Source organism: Pongo abelii, chromosome Y (assembly GCF_028885655.2).
Source record: "Pongo abelii isolate AG06213 chromosome Y, NHGRI_mPonAbe1-v2.0_pri, whole genome shotgun sequence".
In the NCBI taxonomy this organism is placed as follows: domain Eukaryota; kingdom Metazoa; phylum Chordata; class Mammalia; order Primates; family Hominidae; genus Pongo; species Pongo abelii.
Window position 1 is genome coordinate 37,973,563 of NC_072009.2, and position 23,614 is coordinate 37,997,176.

The following is a 23,614-nucleotide window of genomic DNA, read 5'->3' on the forward strand; positions in this document are numbered from 1 at the left end:
AGAGACATTTCAGAGCCCAATATGCCAACAGGAGAAAATTGAATATCTTGTGATAAAATCTAGAAAGCAACTGTCTGTGAAACTGAATTATGAAATGTGGATTCAGATCACAGAATTAAACTGTTTCTTTGATTCAACAGTTTTGAAACACTCTTTTTGTAGAATCAGTGAAGGGACATTTCAGTGCACAGTAAGGCCTATAGTGAAAAGCCAAATATTACATGATAAAAACTAGAAAGAAGAAATCTGTGTAATTGTTTTGGATGTGTGCATTCAACTCACAGAGTTAAACCTATGTTTTGATTCAGCAGGTTGGAAACACTCTTTTTGTAGAATCTGTGAGGGATATTTCAGAGAACAGCAAGGCCCATATTGAAAAACCAAATATCCCTAAAAACTAGAAAGAAATTATCTGTAAAACTGCTTTGTGATGTATGCATTCATCTCAGAGTTAAACCTTTCCTTTGATTCAGCTGTTAGGAAGCACTCTTTCTGTAGAATCTACAAAGGTACATTTTAAAATGCATTAAGGCCTGTAGTGAAATAACGAATATAGCTAAACAAAAAGTAGAAAGAAGTTATCATAGAACTTATTCCTGATGTGTGCATTCAGCTCACAGAGTTAAACCTTACTGTTAATTCAGCAGTTTGGAAACACTTCTTTTGTAGATTCAGCAAAGGGACATTTGGGAGGTCATTGAAGCCTACAGTGAAATATTGAATATTCCTTGAAAAAAATTGAAAGAAACTCTCTGTGAAACCACTTTGTGAGATATGGATTCAGTTTACAGATTTAAACCTTTGTTTTCATTCAGCAGTTTGGAAACAGGCTTTTTGTAGAATCTGTGGGAGACATTTCAGAGTGCAGTAAAGCCTATAATGAAAAATGGATTATCCCACAATAAAAACTATAAAGGAGTTATTTCTGAACCTGATTTGTGATGTGTGCATTCAACTCACAGAGCTAAACCATTGTTTTCATTCAGCAGTTTGGAAACACTGTTTTTTTAGACTCTACCAAGAGACATTTCAGAGTATATTGAGGTCTGCAGTGAAAAACTGAAAAGCCCGGGATAAAAGCTAGTAAGAAGCTATCTGTGAAAATGCTTTGTGATGTGTGCATTCAGCTCACAGAGTTAAGCCTTTATTTTGATTCAGCAGATTGGAAACATTCTTTTTGTAGAATCTACAAAGTGATATTTTGGGACACAGTAAGGCCTACAGTGAAAAACAGAATATCTCAAAATAAACACTAGTAAGAAGTTATTTGTGAAACTGCTTTGTGATGTGTGCATCTATCTCACATAATTAAATTTAACTTTTTATTCAACAGCTTGGGAACACTCTATTTCTAGAATCTGTGAAGGGATATGTCAAAGGGCATCGAGATCTATACTGAAAAAATGAATAGACACTATTAAAACTAGAAAAAAATTAGCTGGGCATCGTGGCTTATGCCTGTAGTTCTAGCATTCTGGGATGGCTGCGTGGGTGGATCATGAGGTCAGGAGTTCAAGACTAGACTGGTCAAGATGATGAAACCCTGTTGCTTGCATAAAAACAAAAGTTAGCCAGGCACAGTGACAGGAGCCTAAATCTCAGCTACTTTGTAGGTTGAGGCCAGAGAATCACTTGAACCAGGGTGGCAGAGGTTGCAGTGTGCCAAGATCAAGCCTCTGCACCCCAGGCTGGGTGACAGATTGAGACTCCATCTCAAAAAAAAAAAAAAAAAATCCAGAAAGAATCTATCTGTGAAACTACTTTGTGATGTGTGCATTCAGCTCACAGAGTGAAACCTTTATTTTGATTCAGCAGATTGGAAACACTCTTTTTACAGTATCTATAAAGTGACATTTTGGGACATAGTAAGGCCTACAGTGCAAAACAAAGTATCCCAAAATAACTAGTAAGAAGCTATTTGTGAAACTGCTTTGTGATGCATACATACAGCTCAGTGAGTTAAACCTTATTTCTGATTCAGCAGTTTGGAAACACTATTTTGGTAGAATCTGTGAAGCAACATTTAGGAGCCCACTAAGGCAAATAGTTAAAAAATGGAATATCCTGAAATAAAAACTAGAAAGAAGCTATCTGTGAAACTGCTTTGTGTTGTGTGCTTTCAGTTCGTGGTGTACAGTATTACATTTGATTCAACAGTTTGAAAGCACACTTTTTGTAGGATCTGTGAAAGGATATTACAAGGCCCAAAAGGCCTGTACTGAAAAACACTATATCCCATGATAAAAACTAGAAAGAAGCTGTCAATGAAACTTCTCTGTGATGTGTGCATTAAATTCACAGAGTGAAACTTTTCTTTTTTTTAATTCAGCAGTTTGGAAACACTCTTTTTGTAGAATCTGAGAAGGTACACTTATGAGTGTATTGATGCCTATAGTGAAAAACGAAAAATCTTCTGAAAAAACTAGAAAGCAAATATCTGTGAAACTGCTTTGTGACATGTAGATTCAGCTCACAGAGTTAAACCTTTCTTTTAATTCAGAAGTTTGGAAACCCCGGTTGTGTAGAATCGGCAAAGGGACATTTGGGAATGCACTGAGGCATTTAGTGAAAAACTGAATATCCCAAGACAAAAACTACAAAAAAGCTACCTGTGAAACTACTTTGTAATGTGTGAATTCAGTTAATAGAAGTAAACCTGTCCTTTAATTCAGCAAGTTGGAAATACTCTTTTTGTAGTTTTTGCAAAACGACATTTTGGAGGGCATTGAGACCTATCATGAAAAAACAAATATAGCATGATAAAAACCTAGAAGAAGGTATTTTTGAAACTACTTTGTGATGCACGCATTCAACCCATAGAGTGAAACCTTTTGTTTGACTCAGCAGTTTGGAAACCCACTTTTTGTAGAATCTGCAAAGGGTGTTTCAGAGCCCTTTGAGGCATATAGTGAAAACCTGACTATTTCTAGATAAAATCTAGAAAGAAGATATTTGTGAAACTGCTTTTGATATGTGCATTCAGTTCACAGAGTTGAATCTTACTTTTGAATCAGATGTTTTTAAACAGTTTTTTTATAGAGTCCACGAAGAGACAATTTAGAGACCACAGAGCCCTGCAGTGAAAAAGCAAATATCCTGAAATAAAAACAAGAAAGAAGCTATTTGTGAACTTGTTTTGTGATGTGTGCATGCAATTCACAGAGTTGAACCTTACTTTTGATTCAGTAGTTTTGAAACACTCTTTTTGTAGAATATGCAAAAGGACATTTCTGAGCCCACTGAGACTTAAAAGTGAAAAACCAAATATCCCAAAATAAAATATCCTAGAAAGAATCTACCTGCCAAACTGCCTTGTGAAGTGTGCATTCAGTTCACAGAGTGAAACCTTTCTTTGATTCAGCAGATTGTGAAAAACACTTTTTCTAGAATCTACAAAGGGACATTTTGGAGTACAGTAAGGATTACAATGAAAAACAGATCACAAAATAAAAACTAGGAAGAAGCTATTCATGAAACTGCTTTGTGATGTATACATTAATGTCAAAGATTTCAACCTTACTTTTGATTCAGCGTTTTGGAAACACTCTTTTTGTAGAATCTGCAAAGTGACATTACAGACCCCAATGAGGCCCATAGTGAAAAACTGAATATTCTGAAATAAAATCTAGAAAGAAGCTATCTGTGAAACTGCTTTGTGACATATGAATTCAGTTCACATTGTTCAATGTAACATTTGATTCAACAGTTTGAAAATATTCCTCTTATAGTAGCTGCAAAGAAACTTTTCGGTGCCCACTGTGGCCTATAGTGAAAACATGTATATCCTAAAATAAAAATGAGAGTCTATCTGTGAAACTGCTTTCTCATGTGTGGATTCAACTTTCAGGGTTGAACCTTTCTTTTGATTAAGCAGTCTGGAAACACCGTTTTTGTGGAATCAGCCAGGGCACATTTCAGTCCGTTGAGACATATAGTGCATATTGGAAAGGATTTTTTTGTAGAATATGCAAAATGGAAATTTTAGAGGGCATGGAGGCATATAGTAAAAGATTGAATATTTCATGATAAAAACTAGAAAGAAGCTATACGTGAAACTGCTTTGTAATGTGTGGATTCAGCTCACAGTTTCACAGAGTGAAACCTTTCTTTCAGCTCACGGAATGATTCATCAATTTGGAAATATCCCACGATAAAAACTAGAAAGAAGCTATTTGTGAAACTGCTTTGTGATGTTTGCATTCAGCTTACAGAGTTAATCCTTTCTTTTGATTCAGCAGTTTAAAAACACTTTTTTTGCTGAATCTCTGAAGGGAGAATTTAAAGTCCACTGAGGGATTAAGTGAAAAACAGAATATCCCAAAATAAAAACAAGAAAGGAGCTATTTGTGAACCCGTTTTGTGATGTGTGCATGCACTTCACAGTTAAACCTTAGTTTGGATTCAGCAGTTTGGAATCTCTCTTTTTGTAGAATCTGCAAAGGGACATTTCTGATCCCACTGAGACCTATAGTGAAAAACTGAATATCTTGAAATAAAAACTAGAAAGAAGCTGTTTGTAAAACTGTTTTGTGATGTGTGCATTCAGCTTACAGAGTTAAACCTTACTTTTTATTCAGCAATTTGGAAACATTCTTTTCATAGGTTGTGCATCAGAACACTTCAAAGATCATTGAGGCATATATTGAAAAACTGAATATCCTTTGGTAAAGAATAGAAAAAATCTATATAGGAAACTGCTTTGTGATGTGTGGATTCAGCTCACAGAGTGAAACCTTTCTTTTGATTAGGCAGTTTGGAAAAAAACTATTTTTGTAGAACCTGCTAAGGAAATTTTCTCAATCCACTGAGGCCTATAGAAAAACACAGAATATCAAGCCATAAAAATGGGAAAGATGCTGTCTGTGAATCCACTTTTTGAGGTGTGAATTCAGCTGGCAGAGTTAAACCTATCTTTGATTCACCAGGTTAGAAACCGTTTTTTGTGGAATCAACCAAGGAACATTTCACACCTCACTGAGACCTATAGTAAAATGTTGAATATCTCACAATACAATTTAGAAAGAAGCTATCTGTGAAACTGCTTTGTGATTTGTGGATTCACCTCACACAGTTAAACTTTTTATTTGATTCAGTAGTTTTGAAGCACTCTTTATGTAGAATCTGTGAAGAAAGAAGCCCCTGAGACCTTTATTAAATTAACTAATATCCTGTGATAAAAACTAGAAAAAAGCTCCCTGGGAAATTGCTTTATGTTGTGTACATTCAGCTCACAGAATTAAACTTTTTTTTTTCTTTGATTAAGCAGTTTGGAAACACTCTTTTTGTACAATCAGCAAAGGGAGATTTTGTAGTGCATTGAGGCCTATGGTGAAAAAATACACATCCCATGATAAAAACTAGAAAAATCTATCTGTGAAACTGCTTTGTGATGGGTCGATTCAGCTTTCTTTTGATTCTGCAGGTTGGAAACCCTTTTTGTATAATCTGTAAAGGAACATTACAAAGCAAACTGAAGTTTATAGGGAAAAACTAAATATCCCATAATAAAAACTAGAAAGAAGCTATCTGTGAAACTTCTTTGTTCTGTGTTTATTCAGCTCACAGTGCTAACCTTACTTTTTATTCATCTGTTTGGAAACAGTCTGTTTGAAGAATCTACAGAGGGACATTTCAGAACGTGGTGAGGCCTACAGTGAAAATCTGAATATCCCACAATAAAATCTGGAAAAATGGCATCTGTAGAACTGCTTTGTGACGTGTGGATTCATCTCACAGGATGAAATCTTTCTTTTGATTAAACAGATTGGAAATACTGTTTTTGTAGAATTGGTGAAGCGGCATTTTGAAGGTCATTAAGACCCATGGTGAAAAACAGAATATCCCTTGATAAAAACTTGCAAGAAACATCTGATCTGTGAAATTTCCTTGTGATGTGGACATTCAGCTCACAGGTTTAAATCTTTCTTTTGCTTCAGGAGTTTGAAAACACTCTTTTGTAGGATACACAAAGCTGCATTTCAAAGGTCATTTTGACTTAGAGTGAAAAACCGAATATTTCTTGATTAAAAACTAGAAAGAAGCTATATGTGAAACTGCTTTGTGATGTGTGGATTCACCTCACAGATTTAAACGTTTCTTTTGATTCAGCATTTTTGAAGCATTCTTTATGTAGAATCTGCAAAGGGCCATTTCCTAGTGCAGTAAGGCCTATGGTGAAACACAGAATTTTATTAGATTAAAAACTAGAAGGAAGCTCTCTGTAAAAATGCTTTGTCATATGTGCAAACAGCTCACAGAGTTAAACTTTACTTTTGAATCAGCAGTTTGCAAATACTCTTTTTGTAGAATCTGTGAAGGGACATTTTGAGCACAGTGAGGCTTATAGTGCAAAAAACAATATTCAGTCACAAAAACTAGAAAGAAGTATCTGAAATTGTTTTGTGATTTGTGGATTCAGTTCACATAATTAAACCTTTCTTTTGATTCAGCAGGTTGGAAACATTATTTTTGTAGAATCTGTGAAGGGACATTTCTCATCCCACTGAGACTTATAGTAAAACATCAAATGTCCAGCCATAATTACGGGAAAGATACTATCTGTGAATCCGCTTTGTGAGACGTGGATTCAGCTGACAAAGTTAAACTTGTCTTTTGATTCAGCAGGTTAGAAACACTTTTTTTGTGGAATCTGTGAAGGGACATTTCACACCTCATTGAGGCCTATAGTAAAAACTCAAATGTCCCACCATAAAACCTAGAAAGAAGCTATCAGTGATAATGCTTTGTGAAGTGTGTATTGTGCTCACGGAATTAAACCTTACTTTTGATTCAGCAGTTTTGAAACACATGTTTTGTAGAATCTGCAAAGGGACATTTCAGAGGGCCTTGAGACTTATAGTGAAAAACCGAATATCATGCAATAAAAACTAGAAAAAAAAATCTATCTGTGAAACTGCTTTGTAATGTGTGGTTTCAGCTCAGAGATTTAAACCTTTCTTTTGAATCAGCAGTTTGTAAACTCTTTTTATAGAATCTGCAGAGATATTTCAAGGTGCAGTAAGGCCTATAATGAAAAACTGAATATCCTGACATACAGACTAGAAAGAAGCTATCTCTGAAACTGCTTTGCAATGTGTGAGTTCATCTCCAAGTGTGAAATCTTGCTTTTGATATGGCAGCTCAGTAACACTCTTTTTGTAGAGTCTACGGGGAGCCATTTTGCAGCCCACTGAGGCCTATATTAAAACACTGAATATGCCGCCATGAAAACTAGAAAGTTGTTAACAGTTAAACCACTTTGGAAAGTATGGATTCAAAAAGTTAAACTTTTCTTTTGATTCAGTGGTTGAAAACACTCTTTTTCTAGTATCTTCTAAGGAACATTTCAGAGCCCACTGTTGCCAATATTGAAATCCCGAATATCCCACGATAAAAACTAGAAAGAAGATCTCCTCTTTGTGATGTGTGAATTCATCCTAAAGAACTAAACCTTTCCTTTGATTCAGCATATTGGAAACCCTCTTTTTGAAGAATCTACAAGGGGACACTTCGGTTCCCATTAAGGCCTATAGAGAAAAAAGGAATATACTTCAAAAAATAACTAGAAAGAATCCAACTGTAAAACCACTTTGTGATGTGTAGATTCATTTCACCGAGATAAACATTGTTTTTGTTTCAGCAGGTTGAAACCACTCTATGTATAGAATTTATGAACGGACATTTCAGAACTTTATGAGGCTATAGTGAAATACCGAATATCCTGTGATAAAAACTACAAAGAAGCTATTTGTGAAACTGCTTTGCGTGTGTGGATTTAGCTCACAGAGTTGAACTTTCTTCTGATTCAGCTGGGTGGAAACACTCTTTTTGTAGAATCTGGGAAAGAATATATTGGAGCCCAGAAGGCCTATAGTGAAAAACTGAATATCCCGTGATAAAAACTGAAAGGAGCTACCTCTGAAACCACTTTGTGGTGTGTGGATTCAGCTCACAGAGTTAAACCTTTCTTTTGATTCAGCTGGTTGTAAACCCTTATTGTGTAGAATCTGCAAAGGGACATTTCAATTCCCAATGAGGCCTATAGTGAAAAACCAAATATTCTGTGAGAAAAACTAGAAACAAGCTTTCTGTTGAATTGTTGTATGATGTATGCTATTATTGCACAGAGCTAAAACTTACTTTTGATTCAATATGTTGGAAACACTCTCTTTCTATAATCTACAATAGGATATTTTGGAGACCATTGAGGCATATAGTGAAAAACTGAATATCCCATGATAAAAACTAGAAACAAGATATCTGTAAAACTGCTTTGCTATGTGTGGATTTATCTTACAGAGTTAAAAAATTATTTTAATTCTGCAAACACTCTCTTGTGGAATGTACAAAGGACATTTCTGAGCCCATCAAGGACTATAGTGAAAAACAGAATATCACGTGATAAAAACTAGAAACAACTTATCTGGGAAACTACTTAGCAATGTGTGAGTTCATCTAACAGAAGTAAGTCTTTCTTTGATTCAGCAGGTTGAAAACCCTCTTTTTTAGAATCTATTAAGGGATGGCCAGGTGGGGTAGATCTCGCCTGTAATTCTAGCACTTTGGGATGCTGAGGAGAGTGGATCACGAGGTCAGGAGCTTCAGACCAACCTGGCTAACATGGTGAAACCCCATCTGTACCAAAAAAAAAAAAAAAATTATCCAGGTGTAGTGGTGGGCGTTTGTAGTCCCAGCTACTTGGGAGGCTGAAGCAGGAGAATGGTGTGAACCTGGGAGGCAGAGCATGCAGTGAGCCAATGTTATGCCACTGCACTCCAGCCTGGGTAACAGAGTGAGACTCCCTCTCAAAAAAAAAAAAAAGAATCTACTAAGGGACATTTTGGGGCCCATTGAAGCCTACAGTGAAAAATTGAATATCCCTTGAATATCCTGCAATAAAGACTAGCAAGCAGATATCTGTGAAACTGCTTTATGATGTATGGATTCATCTCACAGGGTGAAGCCTTTCTTTTGATTCAGCTAGTTCGAAACACTCTTTTTGTAGAATCTGCAAAGGGACATTTCAGAGTCAATTGAGACCTATAGTGAAAAACTGAATATCCTACTATGAAAACTAGAACAACCTATCTGTGAAACATCTATGTCATATTTGGATTGATTTCACAGAGTTAAACTTGTCTTTTGATCCAGCACTTAGAAACACTCTTGAAGTAGAATATCTGAAGTGATATATCAAAACCCATTGAGGCCGATTTTGAAAAACCGAATATCACACAATAAAAAATAGAAACAAGGGCAGGAATTGTGGCTAAAAACCTAAAATCCCAGCACATTATGAGGGTAACTCACCTGAGGTCGGGAGTTTGAGACCAGCCTGACCAACATGAAGAAATCTTTTCTCTACTAAAAATACAAATTGCTCTGGGCTTTGTGGTGCATGTTTCTAATCTCAGCTATTCAGGAGGGTGAGGCAAGAGAGTTGCCTAAACCCAGGAGGTGGAGGTTTCAGTGAGCAGAGATCACACTATTACACTTTAACCTAGTCAAGAAGTGAAAAACCATCTCAAAAAAATAAAAATAAATAAATCTAGAAACAAGTTCTCTGTTAAACCATCGTATGATGTGTAGATTAATCTCACAGAGGTGAACCTTTCTTTTGATTCAGTATGTTGGAAACTTCTTTTAGTAGAGCCTAAGAAGGGACATTTTGTAGCCCATGAAGTCTATTGAAAAAAATGAATATCCCACGATAAAAATGAGAAACAATCCCCCTGTGAAACCTCATTGTGATGTGTGGATTCATCTCACAGAGATAAACCTTTCTTTAGATTTAGCACATTGGAAGCACTCTTTTTGTAGAATATATAAAGGGACATTTCAGAGCCCATTAAGGTCTATGGTGAAAAACTGAATATCTGGAGATAAAAAAGCAGAAACAAGCTATCTGTGAAGCCACTTTGGGATGTGTGGATTTATTTCACAGAGTTGAAATTTTCTTTTGATACAGCAGGTTGGAAACCCAATTTTTTTCAGAATCTATGAAGGGGACATTTTGGAACCCACTGAGGCCTATAATGAAAAATTGAAGATTCCATGACAGTAACTAGAAACAAGCTATCTGTGAAATTGCTTTGTGATCTGTCCATTCATCTCACAGAGGTAATCCTTTCTTTTGATTCAGCAGGTTGGAAACACTATTTCTTCATAGAATCCACGAAGAGTCATTATTGAGCCCATTAGAGCCTACAGGGAAAAACTGAATATCCCGCAATAAAAACAAGAAACAAGCTATCTGTGAAACCACTTAATGATGTGTGGATTCATCTCACAGAGGTAACCTTTCCTTTGGTTCAGTAAGTTTGAAAAATTCTTTTTGTAGTATCTACAATGGGACATTTCAGATCCCATTAAGGCCTATAGAGAAAAACAGAATTTCCCATGATAAAAAATATTTAAAAAAATCTGTGAAACTGCTTTGTGATGTGTGAATTCAAATCACAGAATTAAACCTTTCTTTTGATTCAGCAGGTTGGAAGCACTCTTTTTGTAGAATCTATGAGGGGACATTTCAGAGCCCATTGCAGCCTGTAGTGAAAAACCGAATATCCCACGATAAAAGTGTGATAGGCTTCCCTTAGTGGGTGATCGACCTTTCTCTCTGGTTGTCTATAACATTTTTTTCTTCACTTTAAGTTTGGTGACTCTGACGATTATGTATATTTCTCGGGATTCCGCTTCTCGAGGAGTATGTCTGTGGTGTTCTCTGTATATCCTGAATTTGAAAGTTGGCCTGTCTTGCTGGGTTGGGGAAGCTCTCCTCGATAATACCCTGAACAATGATTTCCAGCTTGGTTCAATTGTTCTTGTCACTTTTAGATTACCAATCAAATGTAGATTTGGTGTTTTCACATAGTCCCATATTTCCTGGAGGCTTTATTCTTTCATTTTTAGTATTCTTTCTATAATCTTATCTTCTCACTTTACTTCATTAGGTTGATTTTCAATCTCAAATTTTGTTCACATGATTTATTCAGCTATTGAATATGCTTCACAAAATTCTCGTGCTTTGTTTTTCAGCTCCATCAGGTCATTTATGTTCTTCTCTAAACTGGTTATTCTATTTAACAATTTGTCTAACATTTTTTCAAGGTTCTTAGATTCCTTACATTGGGTTACAACAAACATTTTTAGTTCAGTGGAGTTTCTTATTACCTACCTTCTGAAGCCTACTTCAGTCAATTCATCAAACTCATCCTCCATCCCGTTTTGTTCCCTTCCTAGCGAGTTGTGAATTTTTTTTTCCTGAAATGGAGTCTCACTGTGTCACACAGACTGAAGTGCAGTGGTGTGATCTCAGCTCTCTGAAGCCTCTGCTGCCTGGTTTCAAGCAATTCTCCTATCTCAGCTTCCCAAGTAGCTGGGGTTACAGGTGTACACCACCACACCTGGGTAATTTATCGTAATTTTAGTAGAAACAAGGTTTAACCATTCTGGCCAGGTTGGTCTTGAAGGACCTGACCTCGTGTTCCACCCACATCAGCCTCCCAAAGTGCTGGGATCACAGGTGTGGACCACAATGCCTGGCCTATATTTTTTATATATGATCAAATAACAGTCAGACCGAGTCATCAGTGTGGCAAATTTCTAGGCAACAAGGGAGAGAAGAACTTGGAAGTTGGGGTAGGGACAGTGAAGAAGACACAGTTGCTCCAGGCTGTGCACAGGCAGCCTAAGCTTCCATCCTCCTTGAGGCCTCAGTTTTCAGAGTAACAGTGTCCACTAGGTGATGCCCGACAGCTGTCCTCTCCTAGGTGGTCCCCACAACTAATCAACCAGGGCCGCTGGAAGACACAACCTAAGTCCCCAACCATCAGATAATCTGGAATTTCCAATCAGAGACAAGAGACTGACTGGAAATTCTAAGTCAAGGTCCAAACTAAAAGAATCACTGGCACACCCACCAGGAATAAGATAATTTTTAAAAGAATCATTTCTGTGTTTTGGGTGCAACTGTGTATTTCTGTAAAACAAAATTACTTATTGTAAATGTTACTCTCTTTACTCATTATGTGTACAGTCCTATGATAGACAGATCAGGGGACTCATCACCTCAGAGTCCATAAGACCAGATGCTGACATCTTCAATTTCTATTTAGACTGAATTTAAACAAGCCAGCCAAACACTCTGCGGTGAAACTCTCATAAAGACAAGCGACAGAAAAAGGGAAAGATAAAAAAAAAAAAAATGCTGTCGGGGGAACTGTTTCACGCCTGTCATGCCTGCACTTTGGGAGCCTGAGGGCACATGGATCCCTTGATCCCAGGCAATCTGGAACAGCCTAGACAACATGGTGAAACCTCTCTACAAAAAATACAAAAATTAACTGGTTTCATAACCTTGACTCAAAATTAATGAATAGATTAAAATTAAAAATAAAAAATCTTCAATGCTGTTTTCTCTTATTTTTGCTTCCTACCCTGAGAAGAACATAATACAGCTGTTGTCTGTCTGACTGTCCATCTGCTTGTGAGAGAGTCTCACTCTGTCTGTCAGCCAGGCTGCAGTGCAGTGACACCATTATGGCTGACTGCAGCATCAACCTCCCCAGGGTTAGGTGAGTCTTCCGCTTTGGCCTCCCGAGTAGCTGGGACCACACAGGCATGCACTTCAGGTTGTGACTGTGTTTTCCAAGACTTGACTTGAGCTCCTGGGCTAAAGCATTCCTACCACCTCAGCCTCCCAAAATGTTGAGGTTGCAGGCATTAGCCACTGCACCCAGCCTGACTTAATACATCTGGTCTCATTACACCTTGACCACATGCCCATGAAGAACTCAAATCAAGGGAGAATCAACAAGAGACTTTCAGCATCCTTTTCCTAAAGCAGGGAGGTGGATGGTGGCCGAATGTCCTGCACTTCTGTGGTTTTAGGTGGCCACGTGTAGAGGATAGATTTCAAATATTTCTGTAGAGGCAAAAGCCACTGTCATCTGGAGAAAAGGATGGGGTTTCTGACAGTGTCTGAAGGGCCAGGAAGGTCCAGGATCTGCCAAGGCCCATGTTCTGGGTTGGCGGGTCTATGGAATCCAGGGTAGAAGGAGCCATCGATCCTCACTGAGTTCTTGCCCTAGGCCCCACTGTGCAGACCAAGTCAGAAGGAACAATCCTTCATCCTACATGCCACATCCCTCCACTGAACCTGAAAGCAGATCGATTTTGCAAACATGAGGTGACTCTTCGTTGGAAATGGATGACAAGGGGCTGGCCTTCCCTGAATCAGTAGGATAAAGAAATTATTCTGTGGCATAGAATGAGGTGTGGCTCGAATCTTGAATCTCCATTTAAAACCAACAAAGGTGGCCAGGTGCTGTGGCTCATGCCTGTCATTCCAGCACTTTGGGAGGCTAAGGCAGGCAGATCCAAGGTCAGGATTGTAACACCAGCCCGGCCAACGTGGTGAAACCCCATTTCTACTAAAATTACAAAAATTAGCTGAGTGTGGTGGTGCATGCCTCTAATCCTAACTTCTCAGGAGCCTGAGGCAGGAGAATCGCTGGAACCCAAAAGGTGGAGCCACTGTAACTCCAGCCTGGGGGACAAAGTGAGACTCCATCTCAGAAACAAACAAATGAACAAAGCCAATGAATGTGTTTAACTCAAATTGTCATGCTCGGGTCTATTGATAGGGTACATTGAGCATGCGGGGAAATTTCAGGGGGTGGGGTGGAAACTATTTTGTGGCCTCAAGGGAGGGTTTGAGAGGTAGTCCCACAAACCTGATAGCCTAAGGAATCCCCTGCACTCAAGAGGCGATATTCACTTCTAGCCTGTAGCCACCCATGTGAGATAATTAGGCTCTCTACAGAACTCCTCCTGAAATGGGCTCTCGCTCCATTCAATGAAAATGGGAGAATCTGTTTCTTAGCATGCAGCTGCAGATGAACGATGATCTGGACACTCGCATAAGAAGAATGTCAGGCTCTACTCACACCATGTGGTTTTGTAACCTCCAGCATATGTGCTGGTTGGGGGCGTTGTGGACAGAGGAGTGGAGAGAGTGGTGGTGTCCAGCATGTGCCAGAGACACGGGATGTGATTGGGTTGGTCAGAGTCTAGGGAACTCATCACCTGTCAAGAAGTCTCACCTTCTGCTTTCCTCTCTGACCTACTCTCCACATCTTCATAGTGCAGTGGAGACGATGTAGGTGGAGGATGCCAGCACCTTGGACTTAAGCAAAGGAAGGCCGCCTTCCCAGGGGTTTCACTGGAATGGATGCCTTGGGCAGGCTCACAAAGATGCTGATGGTGACAGAGAGAGGGATATATGGGGGAGGGAGCGGGCCAATGTAGAGTTATGCATTTGACCTCTTTACAGGTAGTCAGCTTTGTGGAGTCCTGTGCATCCTTCCAGAGAGTCATTTAGTGCTGGCAAGCATGGTCTCCAGGATCACAGCTCCCAGCAAAGGCTTTTTTTTTCACATTGAATCCTGGGAAGGAAAGTTCTCAGCAGGCTTAGTCCTCCTATCCAAGAAGCTGAAACCACTTCTGGGAGGTTTTTCAAAGAGTCAGTCATTCCACAAGTGCCGTGGGAGTTCTGGAAATTGAGAGAAGTGTTTGGAGATATATATTTTAGACAGAATAGACAGAGCTTGGTCACGAGTTGTTTAGGACACAGGGGATACAGATTGAGAAAACCCTCCTAGCATCCTAGGTGAACAGAGGTACGATTTATTGAGACAGTAATTCTGGGTAACAGCCGAGGAGAGGGAAAAGCAAACTCAGATTTTAAGGTAGGATTTTAATTAGTATGTAATATCTATGAGATGTCCAAGATCAGAGATGAACTCACCAGTTCTGTACAGGATTCTGTATGGAGATCAAATCTGGGATTTCTGAAGTTAAGAATTCAGCCTTGGTAACAGATTAGATTAGATCTACGTGAGCCTATACTAGAAAAAATACAGGGAGGGAAGAATAGGACAGAGAAAGAAAGATACAAAGAGAGAGAGAGAGATAGAGAGAGACAGAGAGAGATAGAGACAGAGACAGAGGGAGAGAGGCAGATAAAGAGAGAGAGAGGAAGAGGAAGGAGATACTCAAGAAATAATTACAAATATTTTATAATGCTCTGATGCCATAAACAGTGGCCAGAGTATGCTTTGAAAACAAGAACATCAAAAACAACAGCAGCAGCAGCAACACTCACTTACAGATTTTTAGAAAGTAGGATATTTTGAACTATAGTTTGCCTCAACCGGTTCTCACTGCATGTTGAGAGATTTGCAAAAGTGCTAGTTAACAACAGAAGAAAACAGCAGCTAATATGTCCTGGGGAAAATATACATCTTCCTAAAAATTGGTGAATTCTACTTAAGCTGAAAATAAATACGAAAAAGAAAAAACAATAACAAAACGAAACAAGCAAACAAACACGGGCCACAGCATTGTCTCTGGAAATCTTAAAAGAGCAAAATGCTTTGTAGAAAGCGTCTCTATATTGGGCAAATACTAATAAGGCCCAGAGTAGAGCAGTGACGCCTTTCCCATTTTGAAAATATGCTGGCCTGTGGTAGGAGAAAATAAAAAAAAATTACATCTTGATGAAAGGTGATTGAGACCAATCCAGGATGAAGCTTTCCTAGGGAGAGGGGCCTGAGGAGCAAAGGGGGAAAAAACTCACAACTGCAGTCTGGCCCACCTGCCTGTCCCCTTGTCCATGCGGGTCAAGGTCTATGCCATCGGCCCAAGCTGCCTCTGCGGCACTGGGACCGTGCCTCCCACATCTTCAAAAACTGTGGCCAATGAGTGAGGCCTGACGACCACCAATGCAAATGTCAGCCTGGTGAGAATGAGATCACTGGGGAGGGGTGGGGGAAGGGGAGAGAAGACGGAGGCACACCAGGGTGGCACTAGAACATTTCCAAGCACGGTGGTGGGAGGTGGAAGGGTTGGGGGAAACCTACCTAACTAACACTAAATTGCGGTAAAAGGGCTTGGGGGTGACTTAAAAATTAAAGTGACCCTACATAAGGCCAAAGTGGAAGAGCCTATGAACATTAAAGAAACCAACACATGAAGAAAAATAATGTGCTGATAAAAGACCAACAGGGGCCCCGCCAGGGCAGAGGTTCCCTAGGAATGAGGGAGAGAGCGCGGGGCCTCCAGAAGGCAGGAAGAGAAACCAGGTGACCCAGGCTCTGTGAAGTCGGCCAGACCTCCCTCTGTACCACCTCCACTTTAAATAACAGTGGCCACTAGGTTATGCCCGAAGACAACCGATGCTTGCAAGTGTCAGTCAGCACGGAAAAGAAACGAGCGATACATCGTTCTGGATCAGGGTGGAGGTAGTGGTGCCGGGGGTGGAAGAGCAGTGTCTCGTCAAGAGAACATCACCGCCGTATTATCCTGGTAGCGATACAGTGCCATTTACTAGAAATCACTCAAGAGTTTCGCTCTTGTTGCCCAAGCTAGAGTGCGGTGGCACAAACTCGGAACACTGCAACCTCTGCCTCCCAGGTTCAAGCGACTTTCCTGCCTCAGCCTTCTGAGTACCTGGGATTATAGGCATGCACCACCACGCGCGGTTAATTTTGTATTTTTAGTACACGCGGGGTTTCTCATGTGGGTCTGGCTGGTCTCGAACTCCCGACCTCAGGTGATCCGCCCACCTTGGCCTCCAAAAGTGCTGGGATTACAGGCATCAGCCACCGCGCCCCACCATGTGTATAGAATTTTACACCAAAATAGTGAGCTTTCTTCCTCGTTGCCTTCACAATTGGTTTCACTAGGTAAGATTTTCTTTAACCGTTTATTTTTAAATTGAGGAGTTTGTAAGGGAAATATGAGAAGTAGACTTCACAAGTGACAGGGGGAAATGTCTGAACACGCCCCTTCCATCCAAGTGCGTATCTGGCCTCGACCGCCAGAAATCATAAACCGAGTGGGGAAGCCCAGCAAGAGCTGTCTGTCTAGATTCCTCTCCTCCTCTCCAAGGACAGCGCTCCTTCCTTTCGTGGAAGGTGCAGGACCCTCCGCAGAACGTGGGTCTCTTAGTTTATTGTTGATTTCATCTACGGTGATGATAATAAAAGAGGTATGAGAGTAAATCAACCTTTAGGACACTCCCCTCCGTCCTCACCACACAGATCCCTCCCCGCACAAACTCTCACCCCTGCATTCCCTACTGAAGCCCAAGAAAGGAAGAAAGACAGAAAGTAAAGTAAGAGGTCAGCATCCAAGGCAGTGGAGGTGGGGGATCTCAAAGGGTGAGCAAGAGGTGGGGGGCTGGGGATGTCGCTGCCAAGCTAGAAAAGGTGGGAGACTGACTATCTATCCCCACTCCCCAGCCTTCGGGGGGGTGGCTCCTGAAAAGCTTCTGAATGGAGAGAAGCCTGAGGCTATAGAAGTCACCAGATAGGACTCCAGAAAGGGAATAAGGATTTGGGCTTTTGAACAGGGCTTTGGAACGCGGTGCTGTGGCTTCCAAGTTGATGGTCTTCACCTCGCACAGAGCTAGACTCTGTCAAAAAAAAAAAAAAGAAAAAAGAAAAAAGAAAAGAAAGAAAAAAAAATTAGTACACTCGTCGTGGTCGTGAGTGATTACCGGGAGGCCAGGCGAAGTGGCTCAAGCCCGTCTTTCCAGCACTCTGAAATGCTGGGTCAGGAGGATTGCAACGAAGTGATGAGACACTGTCTGTAGAAAACATTTAAAAATAATCTGGGCACAGTAGCGTGTGCCTGTGGTCCCATTTACTCTACTCTGGAGGAGGAAGGATCACTTCCTCCTCCTCTGAGGAGGAAGGATCACTTGAGCTAATGTGTGTCTAGGCTGCAGTGTGTGAGCTATGATGGTATCACTGCACTCCGCCAGGGTGGCAGAGTGAGATGCTATCTCTGAATCAATCAATCAATCAAATCACTGAAAGGACTTCTCTATTTCTTACTTTCAATGGATATCTCTTTAGGTCAGATAGGCATGATGGCTCACTCCAGTAATCCCAGCACTTTGGGAGGCCAAGTTGGGAGGATTAAAATAAAGAAAGAAAAAAATAAAGGTGGCGGGAGGTGTATATCCTTGACTGGTGACTAACATTACACAAACCCTACAAGGAAGGAATGTGTGTAGGATTCAGTAAACGCATCCCGTTTTCTTAAACTACTGTACAGTGTTGTCATCTTAAAGGTGAGTGGGGCCAAGGATGAGGGTGGCTCATGCCTGTAATCTCAGAACTTTGGGAGGCCAAAGTAGGTAGATCATGAGGCCAAGAGTTCAAGACCAGCCTGGCCAAGATAGTGAAACCATTTCTTTACTAAAAATACAAAAATTGCAGGGTGCAATGGTTGGAATGTATAATCCCTGCTACTAGGCAGGCTGAGGCAGGAGAATCACTTGAACCTGGGAGGCGAAGGTTACAGTGTGCCAAGATCAGGACACTGCACTCTTGCTCTGGGTGACAAAGCAACACTCCATCTCAAAAAAAAAAAAAAAAAATATATATATATATATATATATATATATAAATATAAAGGATGACAGAGAAAGACTCTGTCTCTATATATATATATATATATATATATATATATATATATACATATAAAAAACAGGATGAGTGGACCAGCCTGACTAACATGGCAAAACACCGCTCATCTCTACTAAAAATGAAAATATCAGCCAGGCATGGTGGCACACACCTGCGATCCCAGACACTCAGGGAACCTGAGGCACAAGAATCACTTGAGCCTGGCAGGTGGAGGTAGCAGAGAGCCTAACTTGAGCCACAGCACTCTGGCCTGGATGACAGAGTGATACCCTGTCTCAAAAAAAAAAAAAAAAAAAGATGAGGCCGGACACGGTGGCTGACACCTGTAATCCCAGTGCTTTCAGGGCCAAGGCAGGTAGATCATAAGGTGAGGATTTTGAGACTAGTCTGACCAATATGGTGAAACTCCATCTCTACCAAAAATACAAAATTAGCAGGCTTGGTGTTGCACTCCTGTAGTCCCACCTGCTCAGGTGGCTGAGGCAGGAGAATCACTTGAACCTGGGAGACGGAGGTTGCAGTGAGCCGAGCTTGGACCAATGCATTCCAGCCTAGGTAACAGAGGGAGAATCCACCTCAACAAAAAAATAAAAAGAAGATGGAAAATATAGATCTCAGAGTTGACAAATGGGTAGATCCAGTATGAGATGCACATAGGATGGTGGCCAAGATTGATTTGCAGTTTTCTTTTTTTATTTTTATATTTATTTATTTATTTTTAGCTCTGTCACCAGGCTGGAGTGCTGTGGTGTGATCTCAGCTCACTGCAATCTTTGGCTCCCTGGTTCAAGCCATTCTCCCACCTCAGCCCCCTGAGTAGCTGAAATTACAGTCAAGCACTACCATGCCTAGCTAATTTTGAACTTTTTTTAGAGACAGAGTTTCACCATGTTGGGTAGGATGATCTTGATCTCCTGACCTCATGATCTGTCCACATTTGGTTCTTTCTTTCTTTCTTTCTCTTTCTCTCTCTCTTTCTTTCTTTCTTTATTTCTTTCTTTGTCTTTCTTTCCTACTTTCCTTCTTTCCTTCTTTCTTTTCTTTCTTTCTCACAGGACTACCCAGTTTAGAGTGGGTCATGACTGACTGCTGCCTCAACCTTTCAGGCCTCAAGTGATCTCCTCCTTATCTCAGACTCCTGAGAAGCTGAGAATACTGGCATGCACCACCATGCCTATCTAATGTTTTTATCATTTTTATTATGATTATTATTATTTTGAGACAGGATCTCGCTCTATCACCTAGGCTGGAGTGCCGTGGCACACTCTTGGCTTACTGCAACCTCTCCCTGCCTGGTTCAAGTGACTCACTGACCCCAGCCTCCTGAGTTTTTGCCATGTTGGTCAAGGTTGGTCTCGAACTCTTGGCCTTAATTTGATCCACCTGCCTTGGCCTCCTAATGTTCTGGGATTACAGGCCTGAGCCACTGCACCTAACTGAATTTTATTCACTCTATCTCATATATACTCAAAGAAATTGCTTGGAAGTCAATGCTAGCATAATCCCCATTGTGCATATATTTCAGGTCTGGGGAGACCTGAAACAGTGATTTGTGATGGTCACAGAAATGAGAAGAAAATAATGTTTTAATCCAGCTCTGTTCCCTCAAACCTGGGGCCCTGGCTACATTTAGATATCTTCATGCGGTAAGGGGCTTGTGTTTGCATAATTGTGTACAGGTGAAGAGTTGACATGGGAAAGGAAGATGAGTAATCAGCAGCTGTGCAGGGACTTTGCATACGTTTATAGAAGAAAAGAGCTCAGGAAATGATGGAATCTTGAAGAACTAACACACTCCTCTTGTGACAGAACCTGACAGAATTTACAAGTTTGAAAACTAGACATAATCTAGAGAAACACTCTAGAGACAGCCCTGTACCTAGCTCATTTTATGGGGGATGCTTAAGAGAACATTGTGTTCTTATTTCATGGTGACATTTCTAAGCTGTTGCCTTAGAAATGTCCAAAGTGAGAGCCTTTTCAAATAATACAGACATTGGCTAAGCCCACATCCTTGACACCTGTGTCTATTTGGCAAGAGACACCCAAAGATAAGGCACTGTAGCCCAGGACAGGTCTGTCCATTCCAGGCCTCTCTTGTCTTCTAATCTGGGAAACCTCATCTGGCCCACCATAACCATGTGTTGCAGGGGGAACAGGAAAGGAGGTGGCTTTTCCTCACATATGCAGGTTGTCAGGCATTGGAACTCTGGTAAGTCTGTCATGTTCCCACACAGGCCATGGCTGGTTGAATAAAAAGTTGAGTGTGGAGACCAAGTGTGTCTACTCAGATGTGAATCCCAAGGCCTTTATCTGTCCTCTGGTTTCCTCAGGGCCTGGGGGTCTATGCAGATGCTCCTGTGTGCCTGATCTTGGGAGTAGAAATTTTATTTTTTTAAAGACAATCTTGCTCTGTCACCCAGGCTGGAGTGCAGTGACTCAATCTCCACTCACTGCAAGCTCTGCCTCCTGGGTTCATGCCATTCTTCTGCCTCAGGCTCCCGAGTACCTGGAACTACAGGTTCCTGCCACCACATCCAGCTGATTTTTTTTTTATTTTTAATAGAGATGGGGTTTCACCGTGTTAGCCAGGATGGTCTTGATCTCCTGACCATGTGATTGACCCATCTCAGCCTTCCAAACTGCTGGAATTACAAGTGTGAGCCACCATGCCCAGCCAGGAGCAGAATTTCTAATCGGGATGTCACCTTGTGGTAAATACAAGGGAGACCATTAACTTTTTTGTTTTTTTGGGTTGGCTTGGCTGCTGGGCATTCTCTTTACAGAGCTGTATTAAAATCAATGAGCAGCTCTTTGATGAGTTCAAGTCCCCATCTCTTTGGACAAGGTGCAGTTTTGCCATACAACCAAGCATGTCCTACGGTGAGCTATGGTGAGAGCAGGCACATGGGAGTCTCTACAGACAGAGGCCTAACAAGGCCAGGATGGGTCCAAAACCCAGACCCAAATATGGACTGTCTCTGGGCTCTGTCTTAGAGCTTTTTTCTCAGAGTGACCCAAAGTTCTGCCGTCAAAAAATCTGGCCTTTATTAGTCCCAATGGCAACTTGATTAAGTGTAAATTCCCTGTTCACATACTTGTGGAAATACCAGAGGAGGTCTTTTTGTTGTTTTTACTTTACACTAGGCTGTATTTATTCATGTTGCTACAGTTTGTATTGTTTTAACTATTTACCCCAGGTATCTTCTGTAACAGGCAGCTTCACTGTACTGCCAGACTTTCTCTGAGACTTAAAAGCCACCACTATTACTAGGGAGGTTTTTACACAAAAATAGGGAAGTGGTTACATGAAAAAAAGTTATGTTGTTCTCTGCATTTGCCTGCAATATGTCACCTCAGAGAACTCATCCCTGTAGGCCATCAGGGTAGAAACTGTGCCTTCAGATGTCTTTGTAATATTCTATTAAAGAAGGCCATTTCCCAGAGTGGCTTAACCTTTCAATAATGGTGGAGCATGCCATGATAACACTCTATTTTCATTTTAGTTGTAATGAAGAAAATTTATCTGCATGTCATGATTTCCTGTAACAGCTTGCTTGGGCTTCCATAATCCAGTACCGTGTACTGAAGCTCTCAATGGAAACTGAGTTTCTCATAATTCTGGTGGTTAGAAATTGAAAAACAAACTATTGGCTGAAGTGGTTTCTCTAATGCCTCTTTCTATTTGAGATTAATTGACCACCTTACATTTGTTTTTTCTCAGGGTCTTCTCTTGAGCCCCTGTGTCTTTACTCTTTTTAAAAGGACTCCAGTTATGTTAGATTAGGTTCCACTTTACTGAACTTACTTAATCATAGTCACCTCTTTAAAAATGATATGTCCAAACACACACTTACTCACAGTTTGAGGTTAATTACATTATATATGCCTTAGAATGTCAACATATAAATATTAGAATATCAACATAAATTTGGGAGAAGGGAAACAATTTAGAACATGATATGTATTAATTGTTGATTGTCAGGAAAGTGATTACTGGGTAAAAGGATATACACATGTAAAATTTCTAAAGCTACAGCCAGGAGACTTTCCACAAGGTCTGTGGCAAGTACATTGTCATCCACAGTCCCAGAATAAAGCTGATTCTCTGAACTCAGCCTCACCTGGATATTAACATTCTTTTAATTTTCTGACAATCTCATGTGTGTGGGGCCAATAAAAACACATTGATCATTTTATTTCCATTTTTCCAACTGATATGTTTAAGTCACTTGTTAGTTGTTATTTTAAATATAGATATGGGTGTTCTGTTCCTCAATTTATCTCCTCAGATCTCTGACTATCTTATTAATCCTGCAGTCTCCAGCATTTGTCTCCTTACCAGGTCTGAAAATGTTGTGTCTCTTTCTTAAGACTTTCTTTAATATTAAAGACAGAAAAGCCAGGCACGGTGGCTCATGCCTGTAATCCCAGCACTTTGGGAGCCTGAGATGGGTGAATCACGAGGTCAGGAGATCGAGACCATCCTTGCTAACACGGTGAAACCCCGTGTCTAATAAAAATACAAAAAAATTACCCGGGAGTGGTGGCAGGCTCCTTTAGTCCCAGCTACTCAGGAAGCTGAGGCAGAAAAATGGCGTGAACCCAGGAGGCTGAGCTCTCAGTGAGCAGAGTATGCCACTTCACTCCAGCCTGGGTGACAGTGCGAGACTCTGTCTCAAAAAAAAAAAAAAAAAAGGAAGAATAAAATGTTGCTTTATTTCTTTCTAAGCTGTCTTGCCCTGTTCACTGTCTCCAAAATGGAGAGGAAATATGGCTTCTCCAGGTTCTTACACTCAATGTCAGAAGCTTCTCTGTTTCAGGTAATTTAGAAGAAATTTCATGCAGCCCTCTCTGGAAGGTTCTTAGGTCTGACCCATGTGCTGTTCAACAGCCATTTGAAATTTCGTAGCCTGTGTTTTCTCATCTCTACACTGAGGACTTTAATGGAGAACTCAGTGGGAAAAATGCACTTCATACAGGCTATTAATGCTGATGGATACTGTTGCTTCACAGTTGACAAAATTACTTGAGGATTTCTTGTAGCTAGTAGTGGTTAGATTACTCCCAAACCCATATCGAATTTTTTAAAAAGCCTAAAATTTTTTTGTCAG

General features: G+C 40.4%; 1 pseudogene; it reads left to right on the top strand.

The window, feature by feature from the left end:
* The window catches only part of LOC129053231 (heat shock transcription factor, Y-linked-like), a 42,317-nt pseudogene extending 25,945 nt beyond the window's left edge, over nucleotides 1-16,372 (top strand).
* The last annotated feature ends 7,242 nt before the right edge of the window (nucleotides 16,373-23,614 follow it).